General features: G+C 38.2%; 1 pseudogene; it reads left to right on the top strand.

Moving 5' to 3' along the window:
- Positions 1-7,448: 7,448 nt before the first annotated feature.
- The window catches only part of LOC115149594 (zinc finger protein 2 homolog), a 73,139-nt pseudogene continuing 61,240 nt past the window's right edge, over positions 7,449-19,347 (top strand).

Genomic DNA, 19,347 nt, shown 5'->3' with positions numbered 1-19,347 from the left:
GGTTTCCTCATTACCAGATATACTACATCCATAACTAGTGGTTTCCTCATTACCAGATATTCTACATCCATAACTAGTGGTTTCCTCATTACCAGATATACTACATCCATAAATATCGGTTTCCTCATTAGTGGGGAGGAGTTTCTACAACCAAATTGCATGTGCATCGCCCTGATGCCGCAATTTTAGCTTACACAGAAAGGGGCCTATATTGGAGACCAAAAGTCGTCTGGCACACTGCTTAGAGTTTTCAACAACTGTAATAATTTATTTCTAGGCTACAATCATCGATGTTACTACTAATGTGAAAACAAGACAAAATATGACTATTCTTGCTCATTTTAAGACAAATGTCAAGTAATCATTACATTCATTACAGATGTCAATTGTTGTACAATATCATGGCTACGCTGTTGGCATCACCTTGGACCTTACAGTGGATTTTCGCTGTTGTGGGCCTTTAACCATCTGTCTGACTTTGTTGTTCACACAGGAGAGAGACGGGACTATCGTGGATCCTCTGGGGAGCCTCAACAACCTCGTGATGCTGAAGAGGCAGAGAAGAGTCTCTCCAGATCAGAACACCTCAATAATCACCTGCAGAGATCCACAGGGAAGAGAACTCACTGCTCCTCTGACTGTGGGAAGAGATGCACCTCATCAGGCATTAAAATTAATCAGAGAATCCACACAGGAGAGAAACCTTATAGCTGTGATCAATGTGGGAAGAGTTTCACTACATCAAGCATTCTGACTATACACCAGAGAAGACACACAGGAGAGAAACCTTATAGCTGTGATCAATGTGGGAAGAGTTTTGGTCAATCTGGACATCTGACAGTGCACCAGAGAACACACACAGGAGAGAAACCTTATAGCTGTGGTAAATGTGGGAAGAGTTTTGGTCAATCTGGAGATCTGACAGTGCACCAGAGAACACACACAGGAGAGAAACCTTATAGCTGTGGTAAATGTGGGAAGAGTTTTGGTCGATCTGCACATCTGACTCAACACAAGAGAACACACACAGGAGAGAAATATTTTGGCTGTGGTTAATGTGACAAGAGATACTCTGATAAAATGCCTCTGATCAAACATCAGAAAATACATGGAGTTGTTTCATGATATCAATGAAATAATGTCACAATGTAGAATGTTTTAACATTGTAGAAGGAGTATTTTAATTATGTCACAATGTAGAACCCTAAACGTTTGTCCCCTGTTCTATTGATTTCAACATGATATGGATATTAGCCTCAGGGGGAAAATCCAGGCTCTGAATTGGAAGAGTTACTATTTATGAGATTTAACAAAAAGTGACTAACAAAAAAAGAGTTGTGTTACACTTACCACGTTGGTGACACTTCAAAATGTAGTGAGCTGTTTTCTACAAATTGTCCTCTAACCAGGGATGTACACATTATTCCCAGATTCCGTGTGGTTTTTGAGCTGTTAGTTTTAACAGGACGTGCAATCTCATCTCCCTCCTCTCGGCACAATTGATTTCAACACGTTATCGATGAGTTATGACAAATAAGTGTTGTGTTCCTTTGTTTAGCGACCCCTACATTTAAATGTATCACTCCAAAATGTGGCTGACTGTCTTCTGCAGGTTGTCCTCTAATCAGTGAGGTAAAATATATCTCCCATTTCCATGTGTTTTTTTTAGTTGTGTTAGCTTCAACATCACGTACAACCTGATTTCCCCCCTAATCGATATCAGTGATTTATTGCTACTTGTCAAAACAACAGTGTTTTTGGTGCTTGTGCAGTTTATAAGGAGCTTGTTTAAAAAAAATACAAGTAATATGATTATTGTAGCAGATGTTTGTGTATATAGCACATTTTTTGTTTAGGTTTTTAATGTATCACAAACTCTACATATTGGTTATTGATTTAGACACGATAAAACTTTGTTTTGACAGTGGGGCTATCCCACCTAGCAACATGTCATTGAATAGCCGTTGAAAATAAGATTATGCAACCAAATATTTGTTGTTTACATTTCATGTAAGATTTGTTAATGATTATTATTAATGCAACCAACTGACCATTTTTGGGTACAATTATATTGACATTGTTGCCCTGCTTTTAGAATATCAGGGTTAATTCTCATTCTCAAATGTCTGTGTTAAGGACAACTTGGTTGCTGATTGTCTCAAGGGTGGGCAGTCAAAAAGTTTTGCGTTTAGGCAGTGAGTTGCCATGGATCAGAATTTATTTTGACTGCACGTTCTTCAGTATTGGAGATGAGTTTTATTTGGACTCGTTCCAAGGGGACGAGTGTTCTAGAAGCTAGTGAGTTTTAGGAAGACGAGAGTTCTAGAAGCTAGTGAGGGAATTTTTTTTATTTTTTTATTGTTGTCAGCCAGTAGACACCATGTTTATATTGGTGAAGGTGAAGCATTGTAGTTGATTATAATGTGAAATGTGAGTTGTTTTCTGTTGGTGGTAAGCATTCTCTTAAGTTGTTATAGTCTTTGGTTTTTCCATTTCTGTTAGTCAGTATGTGTTACACCGGCTTGTCCATCTCGTTAGTGGGAAGGTGTTTCACCTGAGCTGGTCCAGGTTCTATTTAAGAGTGTCTGGCCCAGTGCTCCAGTTGTCTTGATACATGTGGAGAGTCAACACCTTTAGTTGCTCCACCTTTTTGGTTTACTTCCTGTCTTTAAGTTTGGTGTGGGTTTTTCTTTTGTTTGCCTCTTCTTGGGCAGATTTAGTGGGTCTCATGGTGGGTGTCTTTTAGGTCCCAGTTGTTGTTACTAGTCAACTTTCAGTGGACACTGAGAGCAAAACTGCATGATTATGTTATAATACTTTTATTGCATCAAGTGGTTGTTTTATGCAACAGAATAGAGGGTTCTTATAACTATTGTGTCTGTGTTCTACTGAGGATGGGCCTCTGGGAGAAAACACTGAGAGGAGATTTACAATGTCTTTTGGGTGATAAAACCTAAAGAGACCGCATTCCAGAGCATGAGTTAATGTTTCTGTTCTATATGGTACCAGGGAGAGATGACCCCAGGGCCAGACCCTGGTCTCTACACAAAGAGTACTGTTTTTACAGCAGATACTGTCTGCTGAGAATTATAAGTATCTTTCATACAAATCTTAACCTTGTGACCCGTTCTATACATCTGTTGTTGGTCATGTAGGTTGAAAGGGGTGTATCTTGGCTGTAAAAGACCTTTGTACTTTTGTCTCGGGGCTCTCAACGAATCATCTGGGGGTGGTTCATCTCTCAACGAATCATCTGGGGGTGATTCATCTCTCTCAATGAATCATCTGGGGTGATTCGTCGACCAGCCATCATTATCGTAGAGCACTCAATCGATTCACTTTATATGTGTGTTGTTTTGACCTGCTCCCGTATTAATAAGTGAATAAAGATTTAGTTTCAGAATTACTCTGACTTGTGTGATAAGTTTGTCTCCTTATTTGATATTAAAGAAATTAACCACATTTGGCGATGGGGATGTGAATCTTGACTTGGTGACCGCTCCTGATGACCTGGGTAAATGGTGCACCAGGGATTCCTCTAACTTGGGATCTCAGGGAAACCCCACTTCGGGAACGGAGCAGATGGACCCACCTTTGATCTGAGAGGCAGCGAGTCGAGTGGATACCACATCTCGAACGTAGTTTAAAAATAAAGAATGAGGTGAGCGAAACAAGTGGAATTTTTAGAAAAGCCTCGTAGGCTCAGAGTGTGTATTCCTGTGTGAGGGGGGGCACCTTGGAGGTGTAAACAGGGCCGAGGCAGTAGGCTCTGAGTGTTTTCCTGAGTGGGGGGGGGCACCTTGGAGGTGTAAAGAGGGGCGAGCCAGCTATCTGTGTGAGCTGTATGAAACCTAGAATCTGTGTTTACTAGTTAAGACCATTTATGATATAGTATAAGATAGTAAGGTGCCCCTGTAATTGTTTTAAACATGTAATTATTTTAAACCTGTAATTGTTTTAAACCTGTACCCCATTTTAGAAGTATTGAAAGATGTAAATGTATGAGTTACATTATCCTAGGAACTAACCATTAGATAGAAATGTGAAAATATTCCTGCAGGTTAAAATATTGTTGAAAAATAACTAATTGATTAGGTATGTTTGGGAATAGCATTGTGTGACTGTGATATGAGAGTTGTGTGACTGTGATATGAGAGTTGTGTGACTGTGAAATGAGAGTTGTGTGACTGTGATATGGGAGTTGTGTGACTGTGATATGGGTGTTGTGAAAATGTGGAAATTAGTCTTAATCTGTCGTCTGGATAGTAACATATAGAAATATGCTTAATCAGATGATTGAAATGTGGATAATAAGCGGGTTGATATTTTAGAAAGCAGCAGAAGGTCTATAGTTCCTGGGAGGCTTGATTTTGCCGTGGTTTCTGGGAGGTTAGAGAACCGTTGAGGATCCCATGGTCATTGTCCGGGAAACAAAAGTTAATTTTTTTGTTCCGCTGGGAGTATGTTTGGAGAGCTGCTTCGTAGCTGTGGAGAGTCCTTGAAAAAGCAAATGGAATGGTTGTCGTGACTACCTGAGAATTTCTTACGTTTTATATGGATTCTGTAAATATATGAAAATATGAGAATTTCTTACTTTTTATATGGATTCTGTGAATATATAAAAATATGATAAAATGTATGTGTATAATCGATTAGCAGAGATTTGATAAAGTAATACTGGGAATATAATTAGATACAATTTAAACAACCCATATGTAGACGGACGTAGGTTTTGAGTTGGTATCTTTAATGAATAATTTGATAAAGATGAGGGTTAAGTATTATTAAACTGTCTACAAAGTCTGGGCAATTGTCTCAGAAACTGATGGGAGTGTGTCCACTTTAGGTTAAGTTACCCTAACGATGTAACTATAAAAACATAATCGGATTTTCTCCATCCAGGTACTACATTTGAAATAAACTGCCCTTAAGGCCTGGGGGGGTTCTTCCCAGTATGAGAGGAGTTGCTGGATTTATTGAACAAAGTGTTTCCATAAAGTTAGAGTGAACCAAGGTGTCTGACTAGCTGTTGATGTTGAAGAAGCGTCCCGTCCACCAGATTATACGTCACAGTGGCAGAATCACCTGAAAGACACACATCGCCATCTGCTGACTGGAGTTGGTATCGCAGGTGAGAAAATACTTTCAGACAAAAAGCAAAAAAGCGACTGCCCCTAAAAACCAACGACTCCCTTTGAAAACGGGCGATGTGTCATCATAAACATTTATTATAGTGTAAAAATGTACTTCAAAGTGTAGATAAATAGAATAACTTTGGTCATACCCAGTCAGCACGTGACGTCCTGGGCGATATCAGGTCTGTCTGTTGTGGCCGCTATTTCGCCCTAAAATAGTTATCCCAAAATGGGCTGTGTATAACTATGTAAATGTCTCTCGGACAAGGTGACTTTTATCAATATACACTCTAAAAAGTAAAGGTTTCTGGAGTATACTTTCGGGGTTCTTCAAATTGAAACTGTGGGGGAACCCCTAAAAGTTTTTTGAAGAACCTTCAAAGAAGAACCTTTAAACTTCCTTTCCACCCTCCCTCCATTATAAAAACATATTTTAATAACAATAATATTGACAATATTGATTTAAATAGTTCATTATTTATTTTGTGGCACCACAAATGTGAATGAATATTTACAAAACAATTTAACAAACAAAACACATTACAAAATTGCAACATTTCTGCAGACATGTCAGACCATAATAAATAATACATTTACTTTGTATAGTGATTTTCATGACATTTAAAAAAAATCAAAAATAATGTACAATAAAAACAACATTAAAAATGATTCATAGGTAAACGAACAATATTGTAGACTTGATGCTAAATACAGATTTTTCAGCTTTAGTGTGTATATCATATCCACTTAGTTATGTTAGAAAGTTTTCCATCTTTATGACCGGCCCTGGTAACTTCACCCCAACTTCTCTTATCCCCAGAACACAGTAACTTAACAACATAACTGTTTTTCTGACATTTTTGGGAAATTGAAGGGAAAATAAAAATCCAGTCGTAGCAGAGCCCCAAGTCCCATGGGGACGTCCTCGAGGGCCTGGATGTTCTCCCCATCAAAGGCCAGCGGGATTTCACTCTCATGGTGAAATGGATTTCCACCGATGTGCAGTAAAGGACTGAAGAGCGGTAATCTGTGTCAACAAAAGTAAGAAAAGATTAATACACATACAATTAACAAAGAACATAACAAATGTTCAGCTGTAGTTTTATATAAACATGCACACCTATGTTTATGAAGAAACAGATGATTGGTGCATAGACATACCTTGTCACGGACATAAAGGCCACTCGGGTCCTCATTGAAGAGGTTGGGCAAGAGCAGAATCGCTGCTGTGGTCTCCAGTCCTAGTAAAGTAAAGCAATGATATTACTACACTTGCTAATTTTAATACAAAATACATTAGAGAAAAGGGAAGGAATAAGAGCAAATCCCTCTTCTGTATTGGCCTTCAGGGACTGTCAAAATAGCAGGATGAGGTCCTCACCCCTGCCTCGCCTCTCTACCTCTGATAGTCCTTGAATTATCTTTTTGTCTATATCCATTCCATGGACTTTATTCATTTCTGAGAAGATCATTTGCACACATTTGTATGCTAATAGATTTCAGTTTGTATTGACTGCTATGTAGGTTAAATGTACACTTCAAATGCAGCTGTCCTACAACATATCTGTACCTTCTTCTTGATCCCAATTGCATTGTGTCCATGTTCTGTCCTATAAGAATTTCAAAGGAAGAGAAAATGTGTCAAAGAATAGTCTTTCAAGCATTAAAACATATATACATATATTAAATAAATATTGAAAGATAAATGGCATCGACATACAATGTAATGTAAAATAGAAGAACATATTGGAGAAAGCACTAGCCAATACAGTACTGCCATACAGTAACAGTACTGCCATACAGGCCTAATATCACATTTCAAGATATCTTTGTACACAAATTGTTCAATATTTTATCAGGCTGACTTGAAAGATTATATGCAACATTTTGCTGCGTGGCAATACTGTGTTTGGATTCTGAAGGGCATTTATACAAAAGAGGTAGTCTAGACACTGTATTAATACCATTATGCATTTGAATCCCATCTACATGTAACAGGGTTGGTTATGTTTCCACTTGCCTCTAAAGAAATGTGTACTTGAGGCGCTGGAAGATGGCGGCGAGTGTAGACGAGATTTCAGCTTGCTCCGAGTAACCTTAACTTTTATCCCTCTCAAACTTACTTAAATGTAACGGAACTTGGCTTATAGTAAACACAATAGAGAACAACACTTAGTTGACCGATAATTTGATTCATAACTTTGAGAAATGGAAGGAAAAAATGTGCGAAAGAGCAAAGGGAGGAGAAGGCAGTTGCTAGCTGAGCACTCATACACTGGAGAAAAAACGCCACCTGACTCCTCAGGAGAAGAAATGGATTCTGGACATTCGGTTGATTCTGAAAATGCAGTCAATAGTCCTGCACCCAAAAAGACACAGAAAGAATTGTCTTTGCGCGAACTACAGATCAACATAACCGATGCTGTAAACGAAAGAGCCGACGGTCTGGAGAAAATGATACGCGAAAACACATCAAAAATAGTTGACCTCGAGACCTCTCTGAATCATGCATACAAGAGTATTGAAGAGCTTAAACTTGCAAACACTGCTACGTCTGAGAAATGCACTGCTCAGGAGAAGACCATCGCAGACATGCAAGAGCGCTTATCGGAAGCAGAGCGATACCGGAGAAGGTGGGGGCTACGGCTTTACAGTGTTGCCGAGGACCAGGATGAGAATGTGAAGCGCTTAGTAAGAGACATCTGTAACCGTGTGGCACCGGACTTTCCCGATGGATATATGGATATGGCTGTGGATGTCGCTCATCGTATTGGGAAGAAACAAGATGCCATCGTCAGCCGATCGATCATCATCCAGTTTGCTTTTCGCACAGCGAGAGATGCAGTTTGGAAGAAAGCAAAGGAAAGCGCCTTTCTGAAAGAAAAAAACTTAGATTCGGGGAGGATTTGACTGTAGCAGACAAGGCAGCAAAGGCAAAATTGTGGCCTCTCGTACAACAGGCCCGAAATCAAGGAAACGGTGGATACTACAGGGGAATCAGAGCCTTTTTCGCCAACGGTAAAGAAATACGACCGGGGTGATTTGTTCTGTCGGTAGGTTTACAAGGTAGTTCCTCCCCCACTGCAAACTAAACGTTCTACTTTTGAAACATGGTGTTACTATTTTACAAGTTAAGACTTCTGTTAATACATATATGAAGCAACTTTTTATAGAGAGGGTAAAGTTGAGATTGCATAGGATTTTTCTTTCTATTCTATAGATATGGACTTGAAGTTTATGTCAATCAATGCCAGGGGGATACGTAACCTGTTGAAGAGAAAAGCTTTTTTTTGGTTTTGTAAGGACTGCAACGCAGATCTTGTATTCGTTCAAGAAACACATTCATGCAGAGGACTATAATTATTGGAAAAATCAGTGGGGCAGTGACATTTTTTTGGCCCACGGGACAAATTATTCAGCTGGGGTTGCAATTTTAGCACACAATTTCAAAGTGAAATTGTTGTTTACTCAAATGGGCCCCAATGGACATTGGCTAGTAGCGGTCATCAACCACATGGACAGATTATTTGTGTTGTGTAATGTATATGGATACTGTTCTAGTCCTCAAAATAACTTCCTTCTAGAGGAAATTGAAGAAATTCTTTAAAGTCTTCTGAGAAAATATCCATCCAGTCAGATTATAGTTGGTGGAGATTTTAATATGGTTTATTCTAATGAGACTGATAGATTGCCTCATAGGCCTAACATTGGTGTGAACAAGTTGGTGAATTTCTGCCAAAGCCTGGACTTAATTGACATATGGAGAGTAAAAAACCCTGGAGAGATACAATACACATGGAGTAATAGAGATCGTTCCTTACAATCAAGAATTGATTTGTGGGTGATAACCTCTAGTCTTGTGCCCAACACTGTAGAGGTAAAAATACTGCCTGCAGTCCTGACGGATCATAAAGTCATATGGTTGACTGTAAGAATATGCAGTAATGATGGTAAGAAATACGCTGGTGGTTACTGGAAACTAAATAACTCATTGTTATTGCATGATGATTTAAAAAATGTGATTAAGAATCTAATTTCTGTTTACTGGAGTTTAGCTACATCTAATGCAGAATATGGGAAATATTGGGAACTGCTGAAATTTAAAATCCGCTCAGCCTGTATTACTTATGGAAAACGGCTTGCTTTAAGAAGGCGATGTGAGGTAGCTGAACTCTCTAAGACAATTTCCGATATCACAGAGATTGAGCATCTTGATCTTAATGAGAAAGCTAAATTGAATGATTTACAGAATCAACTAGATACATTGTATGAGGAAAAGGCTAGAGGAGCTTTCATAAGATCTAGAAAACAATGGCTTGAAAAAGGTGAAAAGAACAGTAGATACTTTTTTAATTTGGAGAAGAGGAGAGGGGAACTCAACACACTTCGGAAACTTAAGATTAATGGGGTTACCACTGAGGATAGAGAGTTGTTATCAGAATTTACCAATACATTTTATGAGAATCTTTACTCCTTAGATAACAATTTGAGTGACTCTAAGGATCTCCTTGATTCTATAGAGAATGTTAATTCGATTAGTGAAGAACTCAATCAGTCTTGCTGCTAAGATTTATCCATTATGGACATCCAGTACGGGGTTGCTCAGTTAAAAAAGAACAAATCTCCAGGTTGTGATGGATTAACCTCTGAATTTTACAAAACCTTCTTTGAAGAAATAGCCCCTTTTTTACTTGAAACCTTTAAGGAGGCTATAAAGAAGGGAGAACTACCTGCCTCTCTGAAGCAAGGGGTTATTACTCTTATACCTAAACCACACAAGGATCTCCTAAGTATTGATAATTGGCGTCCAATCACACTCCTAAATAACGACTACAAAATTATAGCCTTAATCTTTGCAAAAAGGTTAAAGTCTTGCTTAAATGATCTGATTGATGAATGTCAATCAGGGTTTAGGAAAGGGCGCCATATATCTAATAATCTGAGGCTGATATTAGACTTGATTGAGTATCGTGATCTATTAGATGACTTCCCTGTTATCCTATTTCTGGATTTTCAGAAAGCATTTGCTACAGTAAGTCACAATTTTATCTTTGATTGTCTTAAACATTTGAAATTTGGTCGTTTCTTTGTTGATGCTATTAGAACTCTGTATAATGGTGGCAATAGCTGTATCAAACTCTGTCATGGAACATCCTCAAGATTTAACATTTACAAAGGAATACGACAAGGTTGTCCAATTTCACCTTTTTTATTTTTGTTAGTTTCTCAAATGTTATGCTCATTAGTTCATAAAAGTCCATTTGAAGGCATTACATTCCAGTCCAGAGAGATCAAGATATCCCAACTGGCGGATGACACCTCACTTTTTTTGAAAAATGTATCTCAAGCTAGATTAGCATTGGATATCGTGAAGCAGTTCTCCAAAATCTCAGGCTTGACTTTAAATCTTTCCAAATGTGAGTTGTTTGTTGTGAAAGGAGCTGTCAACCCAGCAGATTGTAACATCTCTGAAAAAGATACTGTAACCTACCTCGGTGTAAAGATCACCAAAAATCTTAAGGCTATGAATGATCTTAATTTGAACCCTGTAACTGATTCTGTCAAAAAAAAATTATCCTCATGGTTAGGGAGGGATTTAAGTCTTCAAGGAAGGGTGCTTTTATCCAAAGCTGAGGGGCTATCTCGTGCATCCTATCTTTTTTCATCTATTGACATTCCCAAATCCACTTGCTGTACCTTAGATAGGCTTTTGTACAACTTCATATGGAAAAACAAGCCACATAAGATAAAAAGAGATGTTATTACATTTACATTTACATTTAAGTCATTTAGCAGACGCTCTTATCCAGAGCGACTTACAAATTGGTGCATTCACCTTAAGGTATCCAGTGGAACAACCACTTTACAATAGTGCATCTAAATCTTTTATCACCAACAGGGTTTGTGATGGCGGTCTAAATGTCTTAGATTTCACTCTCTTCAATCAGATATCAAAGGTCAACTGGATTAAAAGGTACATAAAAAATCCTCATAGCTTCTGGAATATTATACCTCATTTTGTTTTTCAGAAGTTCGGCGGGCTTAATTTTTTACTACAATGTCCATATATTGTGGGTAAAATTCCTGTGAAACTGGCGGTTTTTCACAAGCAGGCTTTAATGTGCTGGGCTTTGTTGTATAAACACAACTTTTCACCTTATAAATGTTTTATTTGGAACAATGGGTCAATATTACATAGAAATAAGATGTTATTTAACCATAAATGGTTCTCGAAAAACATTGTTCTTGTCAGCCAATTGGTTAATAACAGTGGGAATCTATTTACACGGAGAGAATTTATGGAAATATACAACTTTGAGGTTTCAAGCAAGGAATATGACACTGTTATTAAAGCTATACCTAATGGGATAAAAACTTTACTTCAGAATAATACATATTTTGGAATATCTCCGATTGTAAGCGATATTCAGTTGAATGGCATTGGTCTACTAGATACGAAATTCAACAATCGTTTAATAAGGGATATTTTCTACAGGAAGTCTATTTCCTCTGCGATATTTTGTTGGGCTTCATCGTTTGATGTAAACTGGCGCCGTGCTTGGCTCACTCCACACAGATTTATGGTGACCAATAAAGTAAAGGAGATCTCCTTTAAGATAATCCATAGATGCTATCCGTGTAATAGCTTAATTTCTAAATATATATTTGACGTTACCAGTGAATGCAGTTTTTGTGAACTAGAAACTGAATCTATTGAACACTTATTCTGTAATTGTTTATATAGTGAAGTTTTTTGGACTGATGTAAAACTATATCTTAGCCGCAAATTGCATACAACCATTGATATTACTAAGTTTGACATATTATTTTACTACACTGATTCCACAATTGAACGTGAGTATGTCATAAATCTCTTTATTTTATTAGGAAAATCTTTCATCCATAAATCAAAATTTATGAAGAAAAAGCCCCTTTTCTTAATTTTTTTATCTGATTTGGAACAGTACGTAGAATCTTTAAAACGTATACAAAACAATATGTCAAAAAAATGTATTCGATATATGTCTGTATTTGATTTGATATAATAGTTTTTTTTATTTTTCTCTAATTTCTTTGGATTCCCTCTGGCTGTTATGTTATGTTATGTTTATGTTTTGCATGTTACTGTTATTTACAACAAGTTAAATAAAGATTTGTGCAAAAAAAAAAAAAAAAGAAGTGTTCCGTCCACTAGATTATACATCACGCTGAAAGCATCGCCTGAAAGACGCACATCTCCGTCTGTTGACTGGAGCGAAACGCAGATAAATGTTGATTTTATTTCCAGACAAAAAGTGCATTTTTACATTTATTTCATTAAATAATAATATAATAGTCAGACAACTGCAGATTTGTAATAAGTAATAATAACCTACTTCCACATTCGACCAACCCAACAGATGGTAATACTACAGTGAATATTAACCAATGAGGTGGGTCTTTACACATTCTACCAACCCAACAGATGTTTCTACTACAGTGAATATTAACCAATGAGGTGGGTCTTTACACATTCTACCAACCCAACAGATGTTAATACTACAGTGAATATTAACCAATGAGGTGGGTCTTTCCACATTCTACCAACACAACAGGTGTTTCTACTACAGTGATTATTAGCCAATGAGGTGGGTCTTTACACATTCTACCAACACAACAGATGTTTCTACTACAGTGAATATTAACCAATGAGGTGGGTCTTTCCACATTCTACCAAAACAACAGATGTTTCTACTACAGTGAATATTAACCAATGAGGTGGGTCTTTCCACATTCTACCAACACAACAGATGTTAATACTACAGTGAATATTAACCAATGAGGTGGGTATTTCCACATTCTACCAACACAACAGATGTTTCCACTACAGTGAATATTAACCAATGAGGTGGGTCTTTCCACATTCTACCAACACAACAGATGTTTCCACTACAGTGAATATTAACCAATGAGGTGGGTCTTTCCACATTCTACCAACACAACAGATGGTAATACTATGAAGCAACGCTTTCAGGTTAATAAAAGTTTAATTCCCAAATAGCCTCTACAGGTTTGGTCATTATCAGATATTGGAGCGTTGAAAGATGATGCACAACAACGGTTTCTTCCAGGAAACCACAACTCCAATAACCACCACAGTCAAAATAACTGTAAAGTACTTCACTATCGAAACAACTACCGCTATAATCAACCTGTTCGCAATACATGGGTATTGGGATCTAACCTCATTGATCTGTCAGTAAGCTATGTCTACATGGGTATTGGGATCCAACCTCATTGATCTGTCAGTAAGCTATGTCTACATGGCTATTGGGATCTAACCTCATTGATCTGTCAGTAAGCTATGTCTACATGGGTATTGGGATCTGACCTCATTGATCTGTCAGTAAGCTATGTTTACATGGGTATTGGGATCTGACCTCCTTGATCTGTCAGTAAGCTATGTCTACATGGGTATTGGGATCTGACCTCATTGATCTGTCAGTAAGCTATGTCTACATGGGTATTGGGATCTGACCTCATTGATCTGTCAGTAAGCTATGTTTACATCGGTATTGGGATCTAACCTCATTGATCTGTCAGTAAGCTATGTCTACATGGGTATTGGGATCTAACCTCATTGATCTGTCAGTAAGCTATGTTTACATGGGTATTGGGATCTCAGCTATAGTATAATCCAGCAAAGCAGTCCTACCAGCTAGCAGTGTAATGAACCTTGTCTGATAGCCAATCAACCGTGTCCTAATTAACTACAATGACCATAATCCATAATGCCTACTTGTCTTGTCTGTTTATTTTACACTTGCTATGTAAATGAGACAGAAGAATGTATGATGGTCAATGCTATCTGGGATCCTTGGGACATCTCTACCCTAAACCCTAACCTTAACCCCTACCTTAACCATTTTAAATGTCAACTTCAATGGGCTAGGGACGTCCCAAGGATGTATCTCTACCTGAAAATACATGATCTAAGTGATTGATAGTTGGTATTCAGCAGTCATAAAGCCTAATTTACTTTAATAAACTACTAAAATAGTGATATTGTCAGACAGCATAGACAGCAGCTCTACACTTTATTGACTGACTGATCCATTCGTCCTTCCATCCCTCCTCAGCCTTCCTCTCCTCTGAAGACCCAGTGAGGGTGGAGCTCAGTCAGAGAGCTGTTGAGGGACTGGTTAGGAAGAACACTTCTACAGCCAGAGAGGTGAGAGGTCACACATGGTTTAGATGGTAAATATTTATGTTCCCTTAGCGGTTCATCACGTCAGCTAAAGGGAATATGTTCCATCATCTATGTTTATTTACATTAGTGCAAATTGTCCACTGATATTGGTGTAATTTCTCACCCCTTTTGGCTGTATGAAAGTTAATTTCCCCTCAGACACACACATTTGTTCTTTGATATTATGAAGGTAATTTGTGTTTAGTGTACCTTTCCCCACTCATTCACCCCATCTCTTTACATTGCTGATGCATATTCAGTGGCCTGGCTGCATCCAGACGATGTCAAAGGCCCATCCTGGTAGATCTGAACCTAATGCAGCTTGGAGTGATCAGATGACAGAAGTCACATTTAGGTGCCAGGTGTAACTGAGGCCATAGATGCTCCATATCCAATACTTTGAGTGTTATATATAATATGACTAAATGTGTTTCTGTGTTGCAGGGACAGTCAATAAATGGAACAGCAAGGCCACAGAACATGACATAAGCAGAGCTGTGGGAGACCACCTCAAGCCCCTGGTAGAGCCGGGGGTGGTGTTTACCACTCCACCACGCCTTCAGCAGGCTGGAAAAGTGGGATTAATCTGGTTGATCCATTTGTTTGTTTCGGTTTGCAGTAGTTGAATCCTTTGACATATTGGTGAATTAAACATTTATCTTCAACAAATGCACTGGGTTGGTTGAAAAGTGATACTAAACGTACATACCAGCACTATTTTGACATAGTGGGAGATATACTGAATTTATACTTTTTTCATAATAAGATGGACCAAGATACGTATTGGTTTTGCAAGAGTCTGTTGATTGTCAGTCATTGGGTTAATTTCTTTTGCAATATGTACAAATCAAGCTTTATTTATACAGCACATTTCAGACATGGATGCTTCACAGGAAAAAAAATAAAACAATGAAAATAAACAGAAATATTTACCACAACAAACATAAGATTAACAACTGAAAGACGAATTAGCATTCTAAGGAAAATCCATTGATTAAAATATTAATTGGATGCAACATCCAACCCAAAATATAAGCATGTTTTTAGGAGGGGCTCTGAAAGACACTATGGGGGTGTCCACTGAAAGTTGACTAGTAACAACTGGGACCTAAAAGACGCCCACCATGAGAACCACTAAATCTGCCCAAGAAGAGGCAAACAAAAGACATATCCACATCGAACTTAAAGACAGGAAGTAAACCAAAAAGGTGGCGCAACTAAAGGTGTTGACTCTCCACATGTATCAAGACAACTGGAGCACTGGGCCAGACACTCTTAAATAGAACCTGGACCAGCTCAGGTGAAACACCTTCCCACTAACGAGATGGACAAGCCAGCACAGGTGTAACACATACTGACTAACGAGGTGACACCAATCAGTGCGTCCTACGTGCTAACGAGCTAGACGGGCTAACGAGCTAGACGTGCTAACGAGCTAGACGAGCTAACGAGCTAGACGGGCTAACGAGCTAGACGTGCTAACGAGCTAGACGGGCTAACGAGCTAGACGGGCTAACGAGCTAGACGTGCTAACGGGTTAGATGGGCTAACGAGCTAGACGGGCTAACGAGCTAACGGGCTAGACGTGCTAACGAGCTAGACGTGCTAAAGTCCAACCTCAAAACATAAATGGAAAAACCAACGCCTGTAACACCTTCCCCCTTAAGACAACAAACAAATCCTATATTTTTGTTGGACAAGTTTGCTCACCACCAACAGAAAACAACTTCCATTTCATATTAAAATCAACTAAAATGCTTCACCTCCTGTCAACAATTAAAAACAAGAAAAACACACTTATTTCTAAATAATAATATACAATTGAAATATTTTTTTCTCCTTTTTCTCTTCTTTCTATAGAATCCTAAAACTCACTAGCTTCTAGAACTCTCGTCTTCCTAAAACTCACTAGCTTCTAGAACTCTGGTCCACTTGGAACGAGTCCAAACAAAACTCATCTCCAATACGGAAAAAGTCAAAATAAATTGTGATCAAATGTCCACCCCTTTGTTAATATGTATTGGCAATAATTAAGTTAATGGTGAGGCATGGAATAATAAAACATGTATATTTTGTCAGGCTGAATGTTTGAAATATGAGGTGATTTGAGACATGCTTCTTCAGTAGTGGAATAAAGACAATTAACGCTTGAATGTTGTCTAGAAATACTGGAGTGATGTAGGATTGTTAATAAAATTGATTACAGACCAAATTATTATACTGCGTCCATGTGTATTTATTTATTTATTTTAACCTTCATTTAACAGTAACCGAAAGGTTGCTGGATTGAATCGCGAGCTGACAAGGTAAATCTGTCGTTCTGCACCTGAACATGGCAGTTAACCCTCTGTTCCCCGGTAGGCAATAATTGTCAATAAGTCAGTTATGAACAAATTCTGATTTACAATGACGGCCCAACGCTCTAACCACTAGGCTACCTGCAACTAAGTTGAAATTAAGTTGTTTTCAAGTCACTGAAAAAACGGGGCATAGTCTTCTTTTCAACGTCTTTTCAATGACATTTTGCTAGGTGGGATATCCCCAATGTCAAAACACAGTTTAATTAAACGTGTCCAAATCAATAACCAATAAGCAGAAACAGTTTGGGATAAATTGAAAACCTAAACATAACATGTGCTATAGACACTAACATCTGCCACAATAATCATATTACTTGTAATTTTTAAAACAAGCAGCTTATAAACTGCACAAGCACCAAAAAAGCTGTTGTTTTGACAAGTAGCAATAAATCACTGATATCGATTAAGGGGGAAATCAGGTTGCACGTCCTGTTAAAACGAACAGCTCAAAAACCACATGGAATCTGGGAATAATGTCTACATCCCTGGTTAGAGGACAATTTGTAGAAAACAGCTGGCTACATTTTGAAGTGTTGCATTTTGATTCCAGTGCGTCACCAACGTGTTAAGTGTAACACAACTCTTTTTTTGTTAGTCATTTTTTATTAAATCACATAAACAGTACTCTTTAAATTCAGAGCCTGGATTTTCCCGCTGAGGCTAATATCCATATCATGTTGAAATCAATAGAACAGGGGACAAACGTTTAGGGTTCTACATTGTGACATCATTAAAATACTCCTACTACAATGTTAAAAACATTCTACATTGTGACATTAATTCATTGATATCATGAAACAACTCCATCAATTCCTTCATGTATTTTCTGATGTTTAATCAGAGAACGTTTTTGAGAGTATCTCTTCCCGCATTGATTGCAGCCATAAGGTTTCTCTCCTGTGTGTGTTCTTTGGTGTCTGGTCCACATGCTAAAGTAAGTAAAACTCTTCCCACATTGAGCACAGCTATAAGGATTTTCTCCTGTGTGTGTTTTCTGGTGGTATATCAGGCTGCTTAGCAGAGTAAAACTCTTCCCACATTCATCACAGCTACACGGTTTCTTTCCTGTGTGTGTTCTCTGGTGTGATATCAGGGCGATTAAAATAGGAAAACTCCTCCCACATTGATCACAACTGTAAGTTCTCTCTCTTGTGTGTGTTCTCTGGTGTGATATCAGGCTGGTTGACAGAGGAAAACTCTTCCCAAAGTCAGAGCAGAAGTAAGGTTTCTCTTTTGTGTGATTTCTCAGGTGTATTTTGAGTTCTGATGAAGATTTAAAAAATGTCCCACAATCAGAGCAGCAGTGAGAATTATCACTTGTGTGAATTCTCCGGTGTAGTTTAATGCCTGTTGAGGTGCATCTTTTCCCACAGTCAAAGCAGCGGTGAGATCTTATCCCTGTGGTTCTCCGCTGGCGTTTCTTGAGGTGTTCTGATCTGGAGAGACTCTTCTCTGCCCTGTCAGCATCATGAGGTTGTTGAGGCGCCCCAGAGGATCCACGATAGTCACGTCTCTCTCCTGTGTGAACAACAAAGTCATACAGATGGTTAAAGGCCCACAACAGCGAAAATCCACTGTAAAAGGTGATGCCAACAGCGTAGCCATGATGTTGTACAACAATTGACGTCTGTAATGAATGTAATGATTACTTGACATTTGTCTTAAAATGAGCAAGAATAGTCATATTTTGTCTTGTTTTCACATTAGTAGTAACATCGATGATTGTAGGCTAGAAATAAGTTATTCCTGTTGTTGAAACTCTAAGCAGTGTGCCAGACGACTTTTGGTCTCCAATATAGGCCCCTTTCTATGTTTGCTAAAATTGCGGCATGAGGGCAATGCACATGCAATTTGGTTGTAGAAACTCCTCCCCACTAATGAGGACACCGCTAGTTATGGATGTAGTATATCTGGTAATGAGGAAACCACTAGTTATGGATGTAGTATATCTGGTAATGAGGAAACCACTAGTTATGGCTGTAGTATATCTGCTAATGAGGAAACCACTAGTTATGGATGTAGTATATCTGCTAATGAGGAAACCACTAGTTATGGATGTAGTATATCTGCCTGGAGCAAAAATGGTGAGCAAAGATTTTAGTTTTTCACAATGTATTCTGAATGTGAATGGGGGAAAACTCAGGGGAGTAACCTCCATTTCCAGGTTGCTTATGAGTACATTTCACACTACTTTGGATTATAATTGTAAGGCTCGTTTGAATGTCCTGCTTAATATGTTTGTGTTATTGTTGCAAATCAACCGCTTTGTACTTAAAAAAAACACTTCAACCAGTAAAATGCTCTTTGGCTTTTCCATCAGCCTGACAATGAGTGTTTGTACACTGCTTGTTTGCCAAATTGGCCCATAACTTCACCTAACAACAAATATAGGAAAATAGCTCTGTGTGTTGTACAATAGCCTATCCATCAAGGAACAGTTCTCTACACATTATGACCAAAGTAGGAATGTTGGATCCAACATGGAGCACGGCATAACGGTCTTTACCAGAGTAATGAATGAAGAAGCACTTTGGTTGTTGTTGCATGTTGTGATGTTTGTCATGTGACTGTCATTCAGAAAATGATTTCCTGTATCAGCTGATGATAGTTGAACATGTGACTG

The sequence above is a fragment of the Salmo trutta genome, chromosome 15 (genome assembly GCF_901001165.1).
Source record: "Salmo trutta chromosome 15, fSalTru1.1, whole genome shotgun sequence".
NCBI lineage: Eukaryota > Metazoa > Chordata > Actinopteri > Salmoniformes > Salmonidae > Salmo > Salmo trutta.
Note: the sequence above shows the minus strand (reverse complement) of the source record. Positions and strands in the feature narration are given on the sequence as shown.